We start from the raw sequence: 17,358 nt of genomic DNA, 5'->3' as shown, positions 1-17,358 counted from the left end.
CAGTAGGTTAAATTTGCCTCCAATAGTGTGTGATCAGTGTACTTCTGCACTGCTGAGCATAGACTTTCTTTGAATGATTCTACAACTGTTATGATGGAATCTGGTGGCCAGTACAAACATCCAATGATCAACACGAGTTCACTTAAGTCTCTTCCAGAAAACTTTGCAATCAGACTCAATTTCAGCTTAGATAGATACAATATTTTTGTCAACTGCAATGAACACTCTCCCTCCTATGGCACCTAACCTGTCTTTTTTATATATGTTCCATGACTCATTAAATATTTCAGGCTTCATGCAGGTCTCAGTCCCAAGCATAATTTAAGTGTTACACCTTTCCTAGAGGGTGATAAATTCAGAAACTTTGTTAATGGGGAGTGTTTGTCAGAGGACTTCAAACTATTGCCTAGCCTAAAAAAAAAACCTTGTGCATTAACAAGTTCTGTTCTCCCAGGGTAGCTCCTTCCCCTTTGTAACACACCCATGACCTCTTGAGGGAAGTTCTAACTTCTACACCCCATAATACAGGTCCATAAATCTGTAGTCAAGACAGTCACAGAATCAACTAAGCCTCTGGGTGAGATCCTCCAATCAGCACTGAACCAAAGGGCCCCAGTCAAGTCTGGTTATGATACTGTGAACTGTATGCACATACAAACTGAGGATGGTCCCAGAACCCAAGCAACAGATGTCATTGGTGCCAACATGAGTCACAACTTGAAGATGAGTACACCACAACAGCCTCAAGCAGGGTCTCCTGCACATCTCAGTTGAGGCCCTCTCACCTGACATACCGAGTGCACATTGACCATCTTTTCAGCTCTGCATGCTATTAGCTTCAGGGTCTTCATAATGCACTTAACATTGTGGCTCTTGATATCTAGCAAACACTCCCCCCCCCCCCCCTCTCCCCCCATCCCAGTGTGTTTGCCCAGACCCTACTGACCGAGAGGCCACCTGTCCACTGACAGGGTGAATGGGGAAGACCAGACAGCTAGCCCCCATGTTACTTCTCCATCTAGAGCCAAATGAACACGCTGCAACCTACCACTCGTGCTGCATTGGTTATGCTGAGAGGTGCCTTGGTGGCAGAGCCTGTGGGTGAAACAAGTAACACCCGAGGTGTCCCATGTGAGGTGCAAACTTTTCTGCTGGTGCTGCACCATGAGGCAGCAGGCTGCACATAGCCGATTGTGGCCAACACTGTCTTCAGCTGTTTGTGAACTGTGGCCAGCTCTTTCTGTGTTAATGCACAGCATGTACATTCACTACCCATCCTATTACTAAAATTTTAACGAAAACATTAGGCAAAAATAAGATAAAAATGAGACCTGTCATCTTTTTGACAAATATTTGCACTACCAAACTTGTTGAAAAGACAAATGGGAGGTACTAGAAAACACTGATCCTGTCAGTGACACTGGTTTACTGCACATTGGCAGACACAATGTTCTCTCCTGGTGGTTGATGAATGGAAGCTGGCACCTTACTGAGCTGTTCAAAACAAACAACAGTGGCACTATAGATGGCGTAAATCTACACTCCACAGTTACTAAAATATGATATTATGCCTCTAAATACACAAACATGCAAGGAATTTCAAATTAAACTAAAAAGCACAGAGAAAAAGCTAAATAATTAACTTGCTTCTATTTAGAAGCTCATAAATATAACACACAAACAAGCAATCTACTTTCCTGATGGTTCATGAATGGAGTCTGGTACAGGACTGTTGATGATAATTTACTATGCTATATTTTAATTTTTTATTGCTTTTGTTCATTTAGTAGTAGAATCAGATGTCGAGCCGATTACTTGTTGTGACTTGCCGATCTTTCAAAGTGCCGCCGCACAGTTACGCGGGTCCTCTACATGCGGCACTGTCTGACAGCCATGCAGCAGCAGTGCCACCTAAGCGGCCAGCCAGCCAGCGGCCGCTAGACTTGGACTCAGTTATGATTTGACTGTTAAAGTGTACACACGTCTTACTCTGTTTACTTGATCTGTGACTTTCATATATTGCGTCTTCCTTGAAACATATTTGTTCAACTTGAAGTTATAACAGTTGGTGACGAGGCAGTGATTTTTCTTTTCCATCGTTGACCCACATGTTTCCATGGCCACTTTAGAGCAACTATTGCAAGGTCTCATAGAACAGCAAACGCTTCTCACAAATGCGATTCGTGATTTCGTCGCGGCATAAAATGCGGGGCGACTCTCGTCGTTGTCTCTACCTACTTTTCCTCCTTACGACGAGATGGCGGAAGACTGGTCTGATTACGAAAAACGTCTTCGATAGCACTTCTTGGCATTTCATGTCGCGGACGAACAAACGTGTAAGTCTCTGTTCCTTTCATGGATTTCACCTCAAATGTATCGGTTGTTGTCGCAATTGGCTCCTTTGAAAGATCCTGCATCTTTGTCCTTTGCTGAAATGTGCTCACTTCTGTCCGTCTATTTTCAAAAGCAAACGCATGTGGTAGCCTCTCGTGTTGCCTTTTATCGTTGTCGAAAACAACCGCATCAGTCCTATCGCGCTTAGGCTGCTGAACTTCAAGGCCTCAGTCAAAAGTGTCAATTTGTTACTGAAGTTCACAAAGAATCCTACGCCGATTCCATGGTACGGGATGCTATTATCCAATCGGCACCCAACAAAGAAGTTAGGCAACGTGCCCTTCAGTTGGCAAATCCGACTCTAGATGAAGTTCTATCCATCGCTCAGTCTTTTGAAATTTCTCGCGCCGCTGGAGCGCAAATAGAGGCATGGGGCGACGTAGGGGAAATACAACCTCTGTGCGACGTTGACGAAGCGTGTGGCGTGTCCCCACCGGCCGACGTGGCCGCACTATGCTCCCAAGTGCAGCCTCGGCCTAACCGTAAACAAACCTCTAAGAAACTGCACCAAAACCCATGGCAACGTCCTTCATGTCCGTGGTGTTTTACGAAATATTCACGAGAAGATTGTCCACAATGTTGGGCCGTGTGTCACAAATGCAAAAAAGGGTCACGTGTCATCCGTGTGCAAATCCGATTGCATCCATGATGTTCATGAACATGACGCTGATTCTGATTCTGTGTTGTCTGTCAATTGTACTTCTTCCCTTTCAGGGAACTTATTCCTCACTGTCCAAATACTTGGTCGAGATGCTCATATGCAGGTGGATACTGGTTCTGCTGCCACTATCATCAATTCTCAGACGTATCTTCAGTTGGGTTCTCCAATCCTGTCAACTGTCACTAGGCAATTACAGACTTACAATAAACAGAAGATTTCTCGCTTGGGGCAATTTGATGCTGAGGTATCTTACAAATCTGTCGTTCGCACTGTTCCCATATTTGTGGTCAAGCATAGTAATGAGGAGAATCTTTTTGGTTTCAATGCCTTTCGCGTTTTGGGGTTCTCCATAGATGACTCTGTCAATATCGTCTCTGATGCTATTCCTTATACTCAATTGGATTCTTTGTCGACGACATTTTTGTCCCTTTTTTCTCCTGGGTTAGGCCGTGCAAACGACTTTCAAGCTCATATCACGCCAAACCCACTGCTCGGCCTAAGTTTTTTCGGGCTCGGCCCATTCCTGTGGCCCTTCGTCATCAGGTCAAACGGGAGCTGGATCGTCTCACAGCTTCAGGGGTCTTGCTTCCTGTCACTTCCAGTGAGTGGTCCTCTCCGGTCATTGTAGTTGCTAAGCCAAATGGTGATATTCGTTTCTGTGGCGATTTCAAAGCCACTGAAAATGCTCAATGCATTATCGACACTTACCCTATGCCTCGACCTGAAGAATTGTTCACTAAACTTGCTGCAGGCCAGTACTTTTCTAAACTTGACCTGTCAGAAGCTTATCATCAACTTCCTTTCGACGCTGCTTCCCGGCAGTTTCTGGTCCTTAACATGCCTTTCGGCCTCTATCAATACCAACGATTGCCATTCGGGGGTGCCCCTGCTCTTTCAGCGATTCTTGGAACAATTATTGCTCACTGTCCCTGGGTGTATAAATGACTAGGACGACATTGTTGTCACTGGCTCCACCACTGACGAACATCTTCAAAATCTCCGCACACTTTTTCATGTCTTACAGACTGCCGGTCTTAAGTGTAATCTTCAGAAATCAAAATTTTTTCAGGCATCTATCATGTACTTGGGGTTTCAACTCTCTCGGGATAGTATTCGTCTGCTTCAGCAAACTGTCGCTGCGATCAATGCCCTTCCTCACCCTACATCTGTTAAGGAACTGCAGACCTTCTTGGGGAAAATAGCATGCTATCACAAGTTTTTACCATCTGCTGCTTCGGTGGCTCAGCCGTTGCATCGCCTTTTGCATAAAAACATGCCTTTTCACTGGTCCGCATCATGCGATGCGGCTTTCCAGAAATTGAAGACTATGTTGAACAAGGCCCCGTGCCTGGCTACTTATCGACCTGGCCCACATCTTGTTCTTGCCACGGATGCCTCTCAATATGGGGTTGGTGCAGTCCTTGCGCACCGTTTTTCTGACGGTTCTGAACAACCCATTGCTTATGCCTCCAAAACACTCACAGATGCCCAACAAAAGTATTCTCAAATTGAAAAAGAAGCTTTGGCCATTATTTATGCTTTTCATAAGTTTGGTGTTTTTCTCTATGGATCCAAATTTCATCTTGTTACGGATCACAAACCACTTGTTTCCTTGTTTCATCCATCAACGTCACTTCCCGACAAGGCTGCACACTGCCTCCAGCGTTGGGCTCTTTACTTGTCTCGTTTCAATTATGAGATTCATTTCTGGCCGATGGCTCAACATGCGAATGCTGATGCACTGTCTCGCCTTCCCATGGGTCGTGATCTGGCATTCGATAGGGATGAACTTTTGTGTTTCCACCGGGATGTTGCCAAGCAGCGGGTTGTGGACGGGTTTCCCATCACCGGGGACCGGCTGGCAGCTGTCACAGGTTCTGACCCTACCTTCTCCTGGGTTTTACGCTGTATTCAAGAAGGGTTGACCAGATCATCTGTCCACTAAGACTTCTGATCCGTTGCGGAACTACTATGCTTTGCGTTACTGCCTCACGGCTAGGGATGGTGTTATCCTCCTTTCTACCGAAAATGCTTTGCCGCATGTTGTGGTACCTGCGTCTGCGTGCTTTGGTCTTGTGCCTACTTCTTCACCAAGGGCACTGGGGTGTCTCCCGCACAAAATCTCTGGTGCGCCGTCATGTGTACTGGCCCGGCATTGACTCTGAAATCGCACACATGGTTGCTGCTTGCGGCCCTTGTGCGTCACAGGCCGCCGCCCCGAAGTCATCTTTGTCACCGTGGCCTTCACGTGAGAAGCCCTGGGTGCATATTCATGCTGACTTCGTTGGACCTTTTTAGGTACTTATTGGCTTCTTGTTATTGACGCCTACTCTAACTTTCCTTTCATTGTCCGTTGCACGTCGCCTACCACCGTGGCAACCACCATTGCTCTAGCTCGCATTTTCTCTTTGGAAGGCCTTCCCTCTACTCTTGTTACTGATAATGGTCCGCAATTTGCTTCTTCAGATTTTGCGGATTTTTGTGCCCGTCATGGCGTCACGCATGTCACGACCTCTCCATTCCATCCATAGTCAAACGGTGAGGCTGAACGACTGGTCCGCACATTTAAGGCTCAGATGAGGAAACTCCTGACTACTTCTGCTGCTGATGATGTGCTTCTCCAATTTCTGGCTTCTTACCATTTCACCCCCATGGGCGACCACAGCCCGGCTGAGCTCTTACATGGCCAACAGCCCTGCATGCTACTTCATCTTCTGTGGCCTTCCACCTCACGGCCGCGGGTGGCTTTGCTTGGCCGGTTCACCACCGACGACCATGTATGGGTACGGCGATATGGCAGGCGGCCAAAATTGAGTCCTTGCCGCATCTTACAACACCGTGGCTGATGCCTGTATGAAATCCAGACGGACACGGGTGTTCCAGTGCGTCATTCGGACCAGCTTCGGCCTCGTGTGCCGGCAACGCCTGTTCCGGATGCCGCTACACCACCTTCGGCTCTACCTGCCGCTCGGGATACTGGAATCTCTCATTACTCACAACGCAGTCCTCTCACCATCATATCGGTGCCAGCACAAGAACTGACGCCACCAGGAGACATGCCCATGCAGGAACCAGATGACCATCATCTGTCGGAGCAACTCTACTCGCCTCCTTCTCCTATGGACGCAGACACATCGCCCATGTCTCCTGTTATAACAACCGGACTTACCGCAATGGGCAGATTGGTGCGCGGGGCCCCAGCAGATTTGACCCCCACGTCTCCTGTCATCTCGACCCGTTATCGGGGACACTTCCGTCCGTACGGGAAGCCTCCTCCTTGAGACTTTATGGCCAGTCAAACAACACCTATGGACGTTAGCAGTCCACAGGTCACCTCCATCAAGACCTGTGCAAAAAATTCAAAGGGGGGGAAAAGTGTTGTGACTCGCCGATCTTACAAAGTGCCACCGCGCAGTTACGCGTGTCCTCTACATGCGGCGCTGTCTGCCAGCCATGCAGCAGCAGTGCCACCTAAGCGGCCAGCCAGCCAGCGGCCGCTAGACTTGGACTCGGTTATGATTTGACTGTTAAAGTGTACACACGTCTTACTCTGTTTATTTGATCTGTGACTTTCATTTATTGCGTCTTCCTTGAAATATATTTGTTCAACTTGAAGTTATAACATTACTAGTTCTATATTGCTTTATTTATTTTCTGTGCTGGAGGAAAGAATTTTCAATGTTGGTGGACCTTCAGTTTATGTTTAATAATGACGTGGAGTGTAATGTAACTTGATAATTGCACGATTCAGAAACTGTGCTAGGTGAAGTGTTCGGCTAAAATTTGAAATTAAATACTTTGTGGTTGCATTAAAGGTGAGGGTACACTTTTGTTTACCCTCATAGAGCGATAAACACTTCGTATATCATATGCAGTGATGTACGTATGACCTTGAGCTGCTGCAGCACCATTTCCATTTTTGTTTTCTATGCTGCATCTTCTTCTCTTCTATCAAAATGCTTCCTACATTAGCAATCTCGAGTAATTATTATGCTGATCACGTGAATAATGTAAATATATCCAGAATGAATATTCATATTTAATGTAAATATAGCCTCACATGAGTTAATAGATTTTCTCAAAATATTGTGTTGATTATCATTAATATCAGATATGATGCCATATCTGATAGTCTTCATTTGATATCAAACTACCTGCTACGTGTGTAGACAATTATCACTGATTTGTATTATTCTGCAGTTTGCAGCTCAACAAGTTGTCTAGTCAGACATACTACGTCCTATTTAGAAAAGTCTTGTCATTACTTTGTCTCCTAACTTTTACATTACTATACTGTGAATATAATAATCATTTATTACTATTTTATGCCTTACTGGAGTTAACTATTATGCAGCATGACTGATGTTGAAATATGAACACTGTGTGCTTTTACTTTACTTGTGACACAATCAGTGCTAAAAATTATGTAGGACTTTATGCTATAAATTGTTCTGCATTATGTTGTTGTCAAAGTTTGTTTTGTTTAGGAACTAACAGATTGTACTAAGTGATATCTAGAGTGAGGGACTCTTTGATTTGCATACTATAGACTTATGATGATTAATTTACTGCTCATACTAGGGAGTTAATTGTATAAAAGCTATGACACATGGTAGAGTGACTTAATGGTGATTATTACTATGTTGTACATAGAAGTAGGGACTGTAATACACCACAATGACTTCACCCATATAAAAAATGCAAATGGTAAACCGACAAAGATAATTTAGATGAATATGAATACGGAAGGGGAGCTAAGGTTGCCTGTACAGGTACTTAACCTTGCATTAGTAAAGTTTTATGTTTCTTGAAAAACTTAGTTGTGTTTCTTACCTATGATCATGTTGTTGTTGTGGTCTTCAGTCCAGAGACTGGTTTGACGCAGCTCTCCATGCTACTGTATCCTGTGCAAGCTTCTTCATCTCCCAGTACCTACTACAATCTACATCTTTCTGAATCTGTTTAGTGTATTCATCTCTTGGTCTCCCTCTACGATTTTTACCCTCCACGCTGCCCTCCAAAACTAAATTGGTGATCCCTTGATGCCTCAAAACATGTCCTACCAACCGGTCCCTTCTTTTTGTCATTTTGTGCCACAAACTCCTCTTCTCCCCAATTCTATTCAATACCTCCTCATTAGTTATGTGATCTACCCATCTAATCTTCAGCATTCTTCTGTAGCACCACATTTCGAAAGCTTCTATTCTCTTCTTGTCAAAATTATTTATCGTCCATGTTTCACTTCCATACATGACTACACTCCATACAAATACTTTCAGGACGACTTTCTGACACTTGAATCTATACTCGATGTTAACAAATTTCTCTTCTACCTATGATCATATTATATGCCATTATTCTGTCTTTTACACTAAGGTTGCCTGTAGAGGTTCTTAACCTGAAGTTAGTAAAGCTTTGTGTTTCTTAAAAAACTTAGTTATGATTCTTACCTTTGATCATTTTATGTGCTATAATTCTGTATTTTATACTAACCATGTTGTTTAGGATAAGTTTTTGCTGTAAAGCCATAATGGAAATTCTTGAGTGGAACAATATCTAAAGGGGAAATGCAACAACTCACCTGTAGTGGACTGATACATGAAGCATAGAAACATGTAACAGGAAACACTCTTCAAACTATCTTTTGAGTTTTTGCTCTTTTCCTAGTAAAAGTACACACATTTTCACATACAAAGACACATATTCTTATAATGCAGGCTTTCAGTAGCTGTTTTATATTAGAAGATGACTTCCACAGTTGTAGACGAAATGTCAGGAAGCAGTTTTATATGTCAACCATAGCCTCTCAGGCCAGAAGTTTTACATGAAGACGACACACATTCTTGCTAATAACCACTTACTGTCTGTCTGAAGACTTAGGAATTCTAATTGTTCATATTCACTAATCACATGTGTGTAATTAAAATATAAGTTTTAGTTGACTTATGTGTAACAAACTGTAAAAACTGAGACTTACCGTGATTTATCATCAGTTTACCATTATTTCCTACAAGCCATGAACTTCTGTCCTAATCACTATTTGATACACTGCCTTTGTTGCACTCAAAACCCATCACTATAATATCACCAGGAAACAGAAATATTTTAGATTCACCTGACACATTATAAGGCATACCATTTATATATATATTTATAAGAAACAGCAGCTGCCCCAGCACTGACCCTTCAGGCACCCTCCACCAAACCATGTCCCAGTCAGATGTTACCTCATAACCATTCTCATTAATGTGTAGAATGTTCTTAAAGTTTGAGAGGAACCAGTTGTGAACTACTCTTCCAATTTCATAAGGATCCAACTTCTGCAGTAATATTTTGTGGTCAACAAAATCAGTCGCTTTAGGCAACACCTTGAGTTTGCAATTTTTTGTTTAATCCACCCAGTGCTTTACCGAGAACAGAGAATATAGCATTTTCAATTGTTCAACCATTTCTAAAAACAAAATATGTATACGACAGCAAGTTATGTGGACTGAAATGATCACTTATCCTTAAATATACAGCCTTTTCAGTAACTTTTTCAAACACCAATGGCATTGAAATAGGTCTAAAATTGTCTATATTACCTCGTTCTCCTTTTTTAAAAAGTGGTTTCACTATTCAGGACTTTAATCATTCTGAAAACTGACCATTCCTAAAGGAAAAATTACAAATGTGCCATAGTACGGGCTAACAAATGAAGCGCAGTACTTTAGTACTCTGCAAGGTACCCTGTCATATCAATGAGAGTCTTTAGTCTTCAGTGATTTACTTATTTACTCAGTATCCTCCTTGTCAGTACCATGGAGGTGTATTTCAGATAGCAGTCTTGGAAAGCCATTTTCTTAGAGAGTTTTACACTGAAGAGCCAAAGAAATGGGTACACCTGCCTAATATTGTGTAGGGCTCCTGCGAGCATGCAGATGTGCTGCTACGTGATGTGGCATGGACTCGACTAATGTCTGAAGCAGTTCTGGATGGAACTGACAGCACGAATCCTCCAGGGCTGTCCATAAATCTGTATGAGTAGGAGGAGATGGACATCTCTTCTGAACAGCACATTGCAAGACATCCCAGATATGCTCAATAATCTGGGGAGTCTGGTGGCCAGCAGAAGTGTTTAAATTCAGAAGAGGGTTCCTGGAGCCACTCTTTAGCAACTCTGGACATGTGGGGAGTCGCATTGTCCTGCTGGAATAGCCAAAGTCAATTGGAATGTACAATGGACATGAATGGATGCAGATGATCAGACAAGATGCTTACATACGTGTCAACTGTCAGAATTGTATATGGACATATCAGGGGTCCCATATCATTCCAACTGCACATGCCCCACACCATTACAGACCCTCCACCAGCTTGAACAGCCCCCCCTGCTGATATGCATGATCCATGGATTCATGAGGTTGTCTCCAGACCCACACACTAAAATCCACTCAATACAATTTGAAACGAGACTTGTCTGAGCAGGCAACATGTTTCCAGTCATCAACAATCCAATGTCGGTGTCGACGGGCCCAGGTGAGGCATTAAGCTATGTGTTATGCAGTCATCAAGGGTACATGTGTGGGCCTTCGACTCCAAAAGCCTATATCGATGGTGTTTTGTTGAATGTTTCACACGCTGACACTTGTTGATGGCCCAGCACTGAAATCTGCAGCAATCTGTGGAATGGTTGCTCTTCCGTCATGCTAAATGAGTCTCTTCAGTCGTCACTGATCCCATTCGTGCAGGATCTTTTTCTGGCCAAAGCGATGTCAGAGATTTGATGTTTTACTGGATTCCTAATATTCACAGTACACTCGTGAAATGGTCATATGGGAAAATCCCCACTTCATCACTACCTCGGAGATGCTGTGTCCCATCGCTCGTGCGCCGACTATTACACAAGTTCAAACTCGCTTAAATCTCGATAACCTGCCACTGTAGCAGCCGTAACATATCTATCAACTGCGGCAATTACTTGTTGTCTTATATAGGCGTCGTTGACCGCAGTGACATATTGTGCCTGTTTATATATCTCTGTATTTGAATACGCATGCCTATACTAGTTTGCTTGGCACTTCAGAGTATGATTCCCTGTAGAAACTAAGTTTTTATTTAATTTATGTGCTATTTTCAGATAGTGACTCTTAAATACTATACACATATCTAACCTATCAGTAACAAAGGTAGACTGTTACACATTTTCCTTTTGGCCAAAGCCATCTTCAGGAAAGTTTATTCACACAAGCAAGCACAGCTCACACATACATGACTGCCATCTCTGGTAGCTAGGACTATACATCTTTAACCTCGGGCTGCTGCCCAGACACTTTCTTCATGACTAACCATATGGTTTTAATTTAATTTTGAGAATTAGCTATTCTATTTGTATATCACATGCTTTTTGCCTTCCTTATGACATTTTTAAACACTGTTTGTAATGGGCTACTGCACTTCAATTGTGACTATTTCTTACATTTTGACAGAATTCCCACTTCGTTCTACATGATAACTAATTAGTCAGCCACCTAGGTTGCCTGCTAGTGCTAGTATCCTGTTTTAAATGTTTAATGAGAAGTAACTTTCAAAGACATGTTGAGGAAAGCATTATATTTATGCTCTGTTTTATAAGCACTATGAATATCCTGCCACTCATTCCTTAATGAGGTCTAAAAATGTTCCTGTTGCCAATGGACTAACACTTATAAATAGTTTGTAATAATACTTAACATGTCTGTGTGTGCACAAATTCCTTTTAGTGTTAAAATTTGTGCATCATGGTCTGAAAGGCCATTTACCTTCTTACTAAAGGACTCCACCTCCAGTAACGAAGAAGAAACAAAATTGTAGCCTATAGCTGTCCCCTGCACTATGGTTGGAAAGAATACAGTCTGCATAACATGATATAAATTTACAAGACCTTCCAACAGTCTTTCCTCACACAGTCATTTATAAAGTTAATATTGTGTCACCAAATGCAACAAATTTTTGGTACTTTCTGTGAACTGAATCACAATCTCTCTCCACCTCAAACAGAGATGTCCTGAATTCAGAGTTAGGGGACACATAGATAACCTATAAGTAAAAGTTTAGTTTCATTAAATTCTACTGCTCCTGCACAACATTCAGTGATGTGTTCAGTTCAGCACTTTAATACATCCATAGAATCAAATGGAATACTGTTTTTCATGTCAATGCTTGCTGTGCCCCTTCATCCTCACCAATCCTCACCACCTCCCCCCCCCCTTTCCCCCTGCAAATGTGCAGAGAGCTCCTTGAAAAAAGGCAGCTAATCTGTACCTACATCTACATCTATATTTGTGCATGGCAGAGGATATGTCCCATTACACTTGTCCTTAGTGTTTCTTCCTGTTCACGTATGGAGTGCAGGAGAATGATTATTTTAATGCCTCTGTGTATGCAGTAATTATTCTAATCTTATCTTCATCATCCCTGTGTGAGTGATACTTGGGGGGAGAGGGGGCTTGTTGTATATTCCTAGAGTTAACATTTAAAGGAAGGTCTTGAAACTTTAACAGATTTTCTCGAGATAGTTTACATCTATCTTCAAGAGTCTTACAGTTCAGTACCTTCAACATTTCTGTGACACTCTCCCATGAATTAAACAAACCTGTTACCATTCTTGCTGCCCTTCTCTGTATATGTTCAGTATCCCCTGTTAGTCCTATCTGGTATGGGTCCCATACACTTGAACAATATTCCAGAACCGGTCACATGCACTCCCCCAGTATTCTACCAATAAAATGACGTCTACCACCTGCTTTACCCATGACTGAACCTTTTTGAACCCTTGACTGAACCTATGTGATCATTCAATTTCATATCCCTATAAAGTGTTACACCCAGGTGTTTGTATGAGTTGGTTGATTCCCACAGTAACTCACTGATATTATAGTTATAGAATACTAGGTTTCTTTCTTTTTGTGCTGTGCAAAATTTTACATTTCTGAACATTTATACTATGTTACCAACCTCTGCACCATGTTGGAATCTTATCAAGATCTGACTGAATATTTATGCAGCTTCTTTCAGGTTGTACTTCATTATAGACACTGCATCATCTGCAAAATGGCCGATTTTACTACTAATATTGTCTGCAAGGTCATTAATATGTAATATGAACAACAAGGGTCTCAACACACTTCCCTGGTGCACACCTGAAGTTACTTCTACATCTGACAATGACTCTCCATCCAGAATAGTATGCTGTATCCTCACTACCAAAAAGTCCTCAATTCAGTCACAACTAGCACTCGATACCCCATATTATCATACTTTCGAAAATAAGCGTAGGTGCTGTACTGAATCTAATGCTTTTTGGAAATCAAGAAATACTGCATCTACCTCTACCTGGTTGCCTTGCTCCAAAGCTTTCAGTATGGCATGCGAAACTGTAAACTGTGAGTTGTGTTTCACATGATCGATGTTTTCGAAATCTTCGCTGGTTGGCACTGAGGAGGTCAAGATGCATCATTATCTTTTAGCTCAGAATATGTTCTAAGATTCTACAACAAATCAATGTCAAGGATACTGAACAGTAGTTTTGTGGATCACTTCTACCACCTTTGTTGTAGACAGGTGTGACCTTTGCCTTTTTCCAAGAAATGGGCACAGTTTTTTCTTTGAGGGACCAATGATAGATTATATTTAGAAGAAGGGCTAATTCAGCTGCAAATTCAATATAGAATCTTACAGGGATTCCGTTGGGGCCTGGAGCATTGTTGAATTTTAATACAATTCAGCTGTTACACACCACCACTGACACTAATGCTTATTTCATTCATCTTTTCAGCAGTATGAGGATCAAATTGGGGTATGAGGATCAAATTGGGTTAAGTCTCCTGGGTTTTCCTTTGTAAAGGAACATTTGAAAATGGGAGTTCGGCACTTCAGCTTTTGCTTTGCTACCCTCAATTTCAGTTCATGTCTCATTTGCTATGAACTGGATGCTAACTTTGGTGCCACTAATAGCCTTTACATATGACCAGAATTTGAGTTCAGTGAGTGATTATTTGACAATATTCTGCTATGACAGTCACTGAAGGTATCACACTCTTGACAGCCAAACATGTTTCATTCAGCATCTCTCTATCTATAGCCCTATGCTTTGTTTTACACCAATTGTGCAGTAACCTCTGGTTCTTCAGAAGTTTCTTTACAGTGACTGTATACTATGGAGGCTCCCTCCTATTATGAACTGTTCTACTGGGTACATATCTATCCCAGTGCATGGTCAACTACTCTTTTAAACTTGAACCAGATTTACTCTACATTCTCCTACCCTTTACTGAAAGCTTAAAGTTCCTCATTGAGGTATGACACTACTAATTTTTTTATATCTAGTTTACTGAACATATATATCTTTCTGCTTGTTTTAGTTGTCCTTTGTACTTTGGTAACCATTGTTGTCACAACCACATCATGGTCACTGATACCAGTTTCAATGTGAACATCCTCAAAGACAACAGGTCTATTTGCTGCCATTAGATCCAATATATTTTCATAAAAGTGGCGTTCCTAACTACCTATTCTAGGTAGTTTTTAGAGAAGGCATTTAGTAAAGTTTAACAGGATGTCTTATCATGCCCAACACTAACAAAACTATAATTTCCCCAATGAATTAATTGTTGGATAATTAGAGTCTCCACTGATGATTAAAATATGATTGGGGGATTTATGTAAAAGTGAACTGAGGTTTTCTGTAAAGTTTTCTTTACATCACGAGATGACTCTGGCTCCAGTTATCATTCTAAGCCCAGCCCTGATACTTATCTTGCCCAAACAATCTTGATACAGCTTCATTTTCTATCTCAGTATTTTGATATAGGAAGTGCCTGTATTGTCTTGGTTCACTAACATATTCTCTAACACACTATATTCTGATGAAATATGCTAATTCCTTCATTACTTAAATACCCATCTTTTTTAAAAGTGGGTTCTTAGTAAGAGAAACTTCCCTTAAGCAGGGATATCTATATTTAAAAAAAACATGCTTCTCTAACATCAACTACTACAGAAATGTTCCCATGGGTGATTCCATTGCCCATCACTACACTGTTGCCCATCACTACACTGTCATCTATTCTAAGCTGTGGCAACCTCCCTTTCCCTTCCCATACCCACTGAGGTGCAGGTCATGACTAATGGAACCTGATCTAACAATAGACTCAACTAGTGCCACTGCAATGTGCAGCACACCCTCTGTGATAACTACATTGTCAAATCCCACCTTAATATATCTAACAGCTGTATTAAGATGAGGCTGAACATGATACTGAAACAGCTGCACAAGGTGCACATTTGTGCCATCTTTTACAGGTCTCCACCTATTTCATACGCTCTGCCAGAGACAGTCCCCAGATCCACCCACAATCACTATCTGACCCTCTTTCATAAAATTCCAACATAACTCCTTTCACCTGACTGAATCTCACTCTATGCTTCACAATGCTGGTGACCTGATACTCTCTCCCCAACTAATCCTTGAACTTTTGGCCAACACCTCTGCCATGAGATCTACCTAACAGCAGAACTTTCTTCTTTCTGTCTGAATTTACAACTGACTTAGGCTTCTTAACTGTTGACATCTGCTGTGCGTTTCTTACATCCACAACTCTAAGAGACTCTTCTCTACTAACCAACCTATAGTCTGGGTCGGCATAAGAAGATCCCTGACAATTGCAGTGGGGACAGGCATAGCAGCTTTGCACATCTACCTCAACCAATCACAAATTAAGCTGAAAGCTGTCCCTGCTATCAGGGACCTCCTTACACCAACTTGACAATAGAACTGATCTGTGAAGCCAAGGATTGAGAGATGGCCAGAACAACAGAGAATGTGAACTTCGATGAAGGAACTGACAAAGTTAAATTAAGATCCATATAATATCATTCAGGGACCTTCTTACACTGACTTGACTATACAACTGATCTGTGAAGCCAAGGGTTGAGGCATGACCATAACAACTGAGAATGTGGACTTTGATGAAGGAAGTGACAGGGTTAACTGAAGATCCATATAATGTCATTGAAACTAAAGTAAATATTTTTCAATGAGTTGTATAACTTCAACAATCTTATTGTGAAATTTATGTGATCAGTCAGAAATAAGAGACACTATTTACTTGTAATTATATAACTGTTTCTGCATTAATTCTTCCTCTTGTGTGTGGAAGACATAGCTCAGTAATAATGTTTAATGAAACCAAATTATCATTATTTTCTTTGATAATTAATTATCAGATAGCTTACTGACATTCATTACTGAAGTATTGTAAATGTTACTTTGTTAACTGTGTGGCATTCAAAACACACAACCAGAAATGCTGTATCAAAAGTTTGTAACATATTGCTTGTAAACATTAATTTTTTGTATTTCCTGCTCTATTCCATGCAAGCTCTGGCAGGATTTCACAGGATATTTAGTGTCCCAGTTCAGGTTTTTCAATCAATTTGATTCGCCTATGACTGAGCCTATGCGATTATTCCATTTCATAGCCATAAAATTGATACACCAAGTTATTTGTATAAGTTGACTGGTTCCAATTCTGGCTTGTTGACATAGTAGTCATAGTGTAATATAGATGACGGGGAAACAATATAATGAAGTTACTGAGGCCAGGACTGATGCACATTTCCATACACAAGTCACATATAGAAAATGTACTTCATAAATTACTGCTAACATTGCCATATGTGATTTCATTTGAATATAAGTTTATAACTGTGTTTGTACTTAAGTAGGCTTGTTTCTGCTTTCAAATTATCTTTATTTTACATAAATTTACTTTTACAGGAAATCTGAGATAACTGGTTTTACAGCAGTTCATGAAATGACATGGAAAAAATTCTTAATTTTTGAGTCAACTACTACATAGTGTTAGTTACTAGACTAAACTTCAGAGTAAATATTTGTAATAAAATTGATTTTGTAATTAGAAAGTAAATTATGGGATTCTGGAATTAATTGTCAATGTAATACTTTCAGTAAAATTTCATACAGGACACATTTGACAAAGACAAGGCATGTCCATTTTCTGTAGAGCACATTTTCATACCTGGGCCCACGTAAAAGCACAATTGTAAGTTTGTTTATACACATGTTACAACAATACCATTTTATGTGTGGATTGTTGAACTTGAAAAAGTTTGTTTATATCAATACTGACAAACTTTTTCATACAGAAATAATGCACAGTAGATTGAACTGAAGACTTAACAGAACTAACTGCCCTGGTGGGTTCCGCTACTGTAATTTACATAGAGTTCAACAATCCACACAATAAATGGTATTATTAAAA

General features: G+C 41.2%; 1 long non-coding RNA gene across 2 annotated transcripts in view; it reads left to right on the top strand.

Annotated features, from left to right (window-relative positions):
* The window catches only part of LOC124595255, a 30,727-nt gene extending 13,650 nt beyond the window's left edge, over positions 1-17,077 (top strand). The window contains exon 3 of one of the 2 annotated variants that reach the window (XR_006978188.1): positions 16,854-17,077. This is a non-coding gene — a long non-coding RNA (uncharacterized LOC124595255). Of the gene's footprint in view, positions 1-5,938; positions 5,998-16,853 lie in introns of those variants that run through there. The other variant, XR_006978189.1, reaches the window with a different exon arrangement.
* Positions 17,078-17,358: the final 281 nt, after the last annotated feature.

Source organism: Schistocerca americana, chromosome 2, assembly GCF_021461395.2.
Source record: "Schistocerca americana isolate TAMUIC-IGC-003095 chromosome 2, iqSchAmer2.1, whole genome shotgun sequence".
NCBI lineage: Eukaryota > Metazoa > Arthropoda > Insecta > Orthoptera > Acrididae > Schistocerca > Schistocerca americana.
Note: the sequence above shows the minus strand (reverse complement) of the source record. Positions and strands in the feature narration are given on the sequence as shown.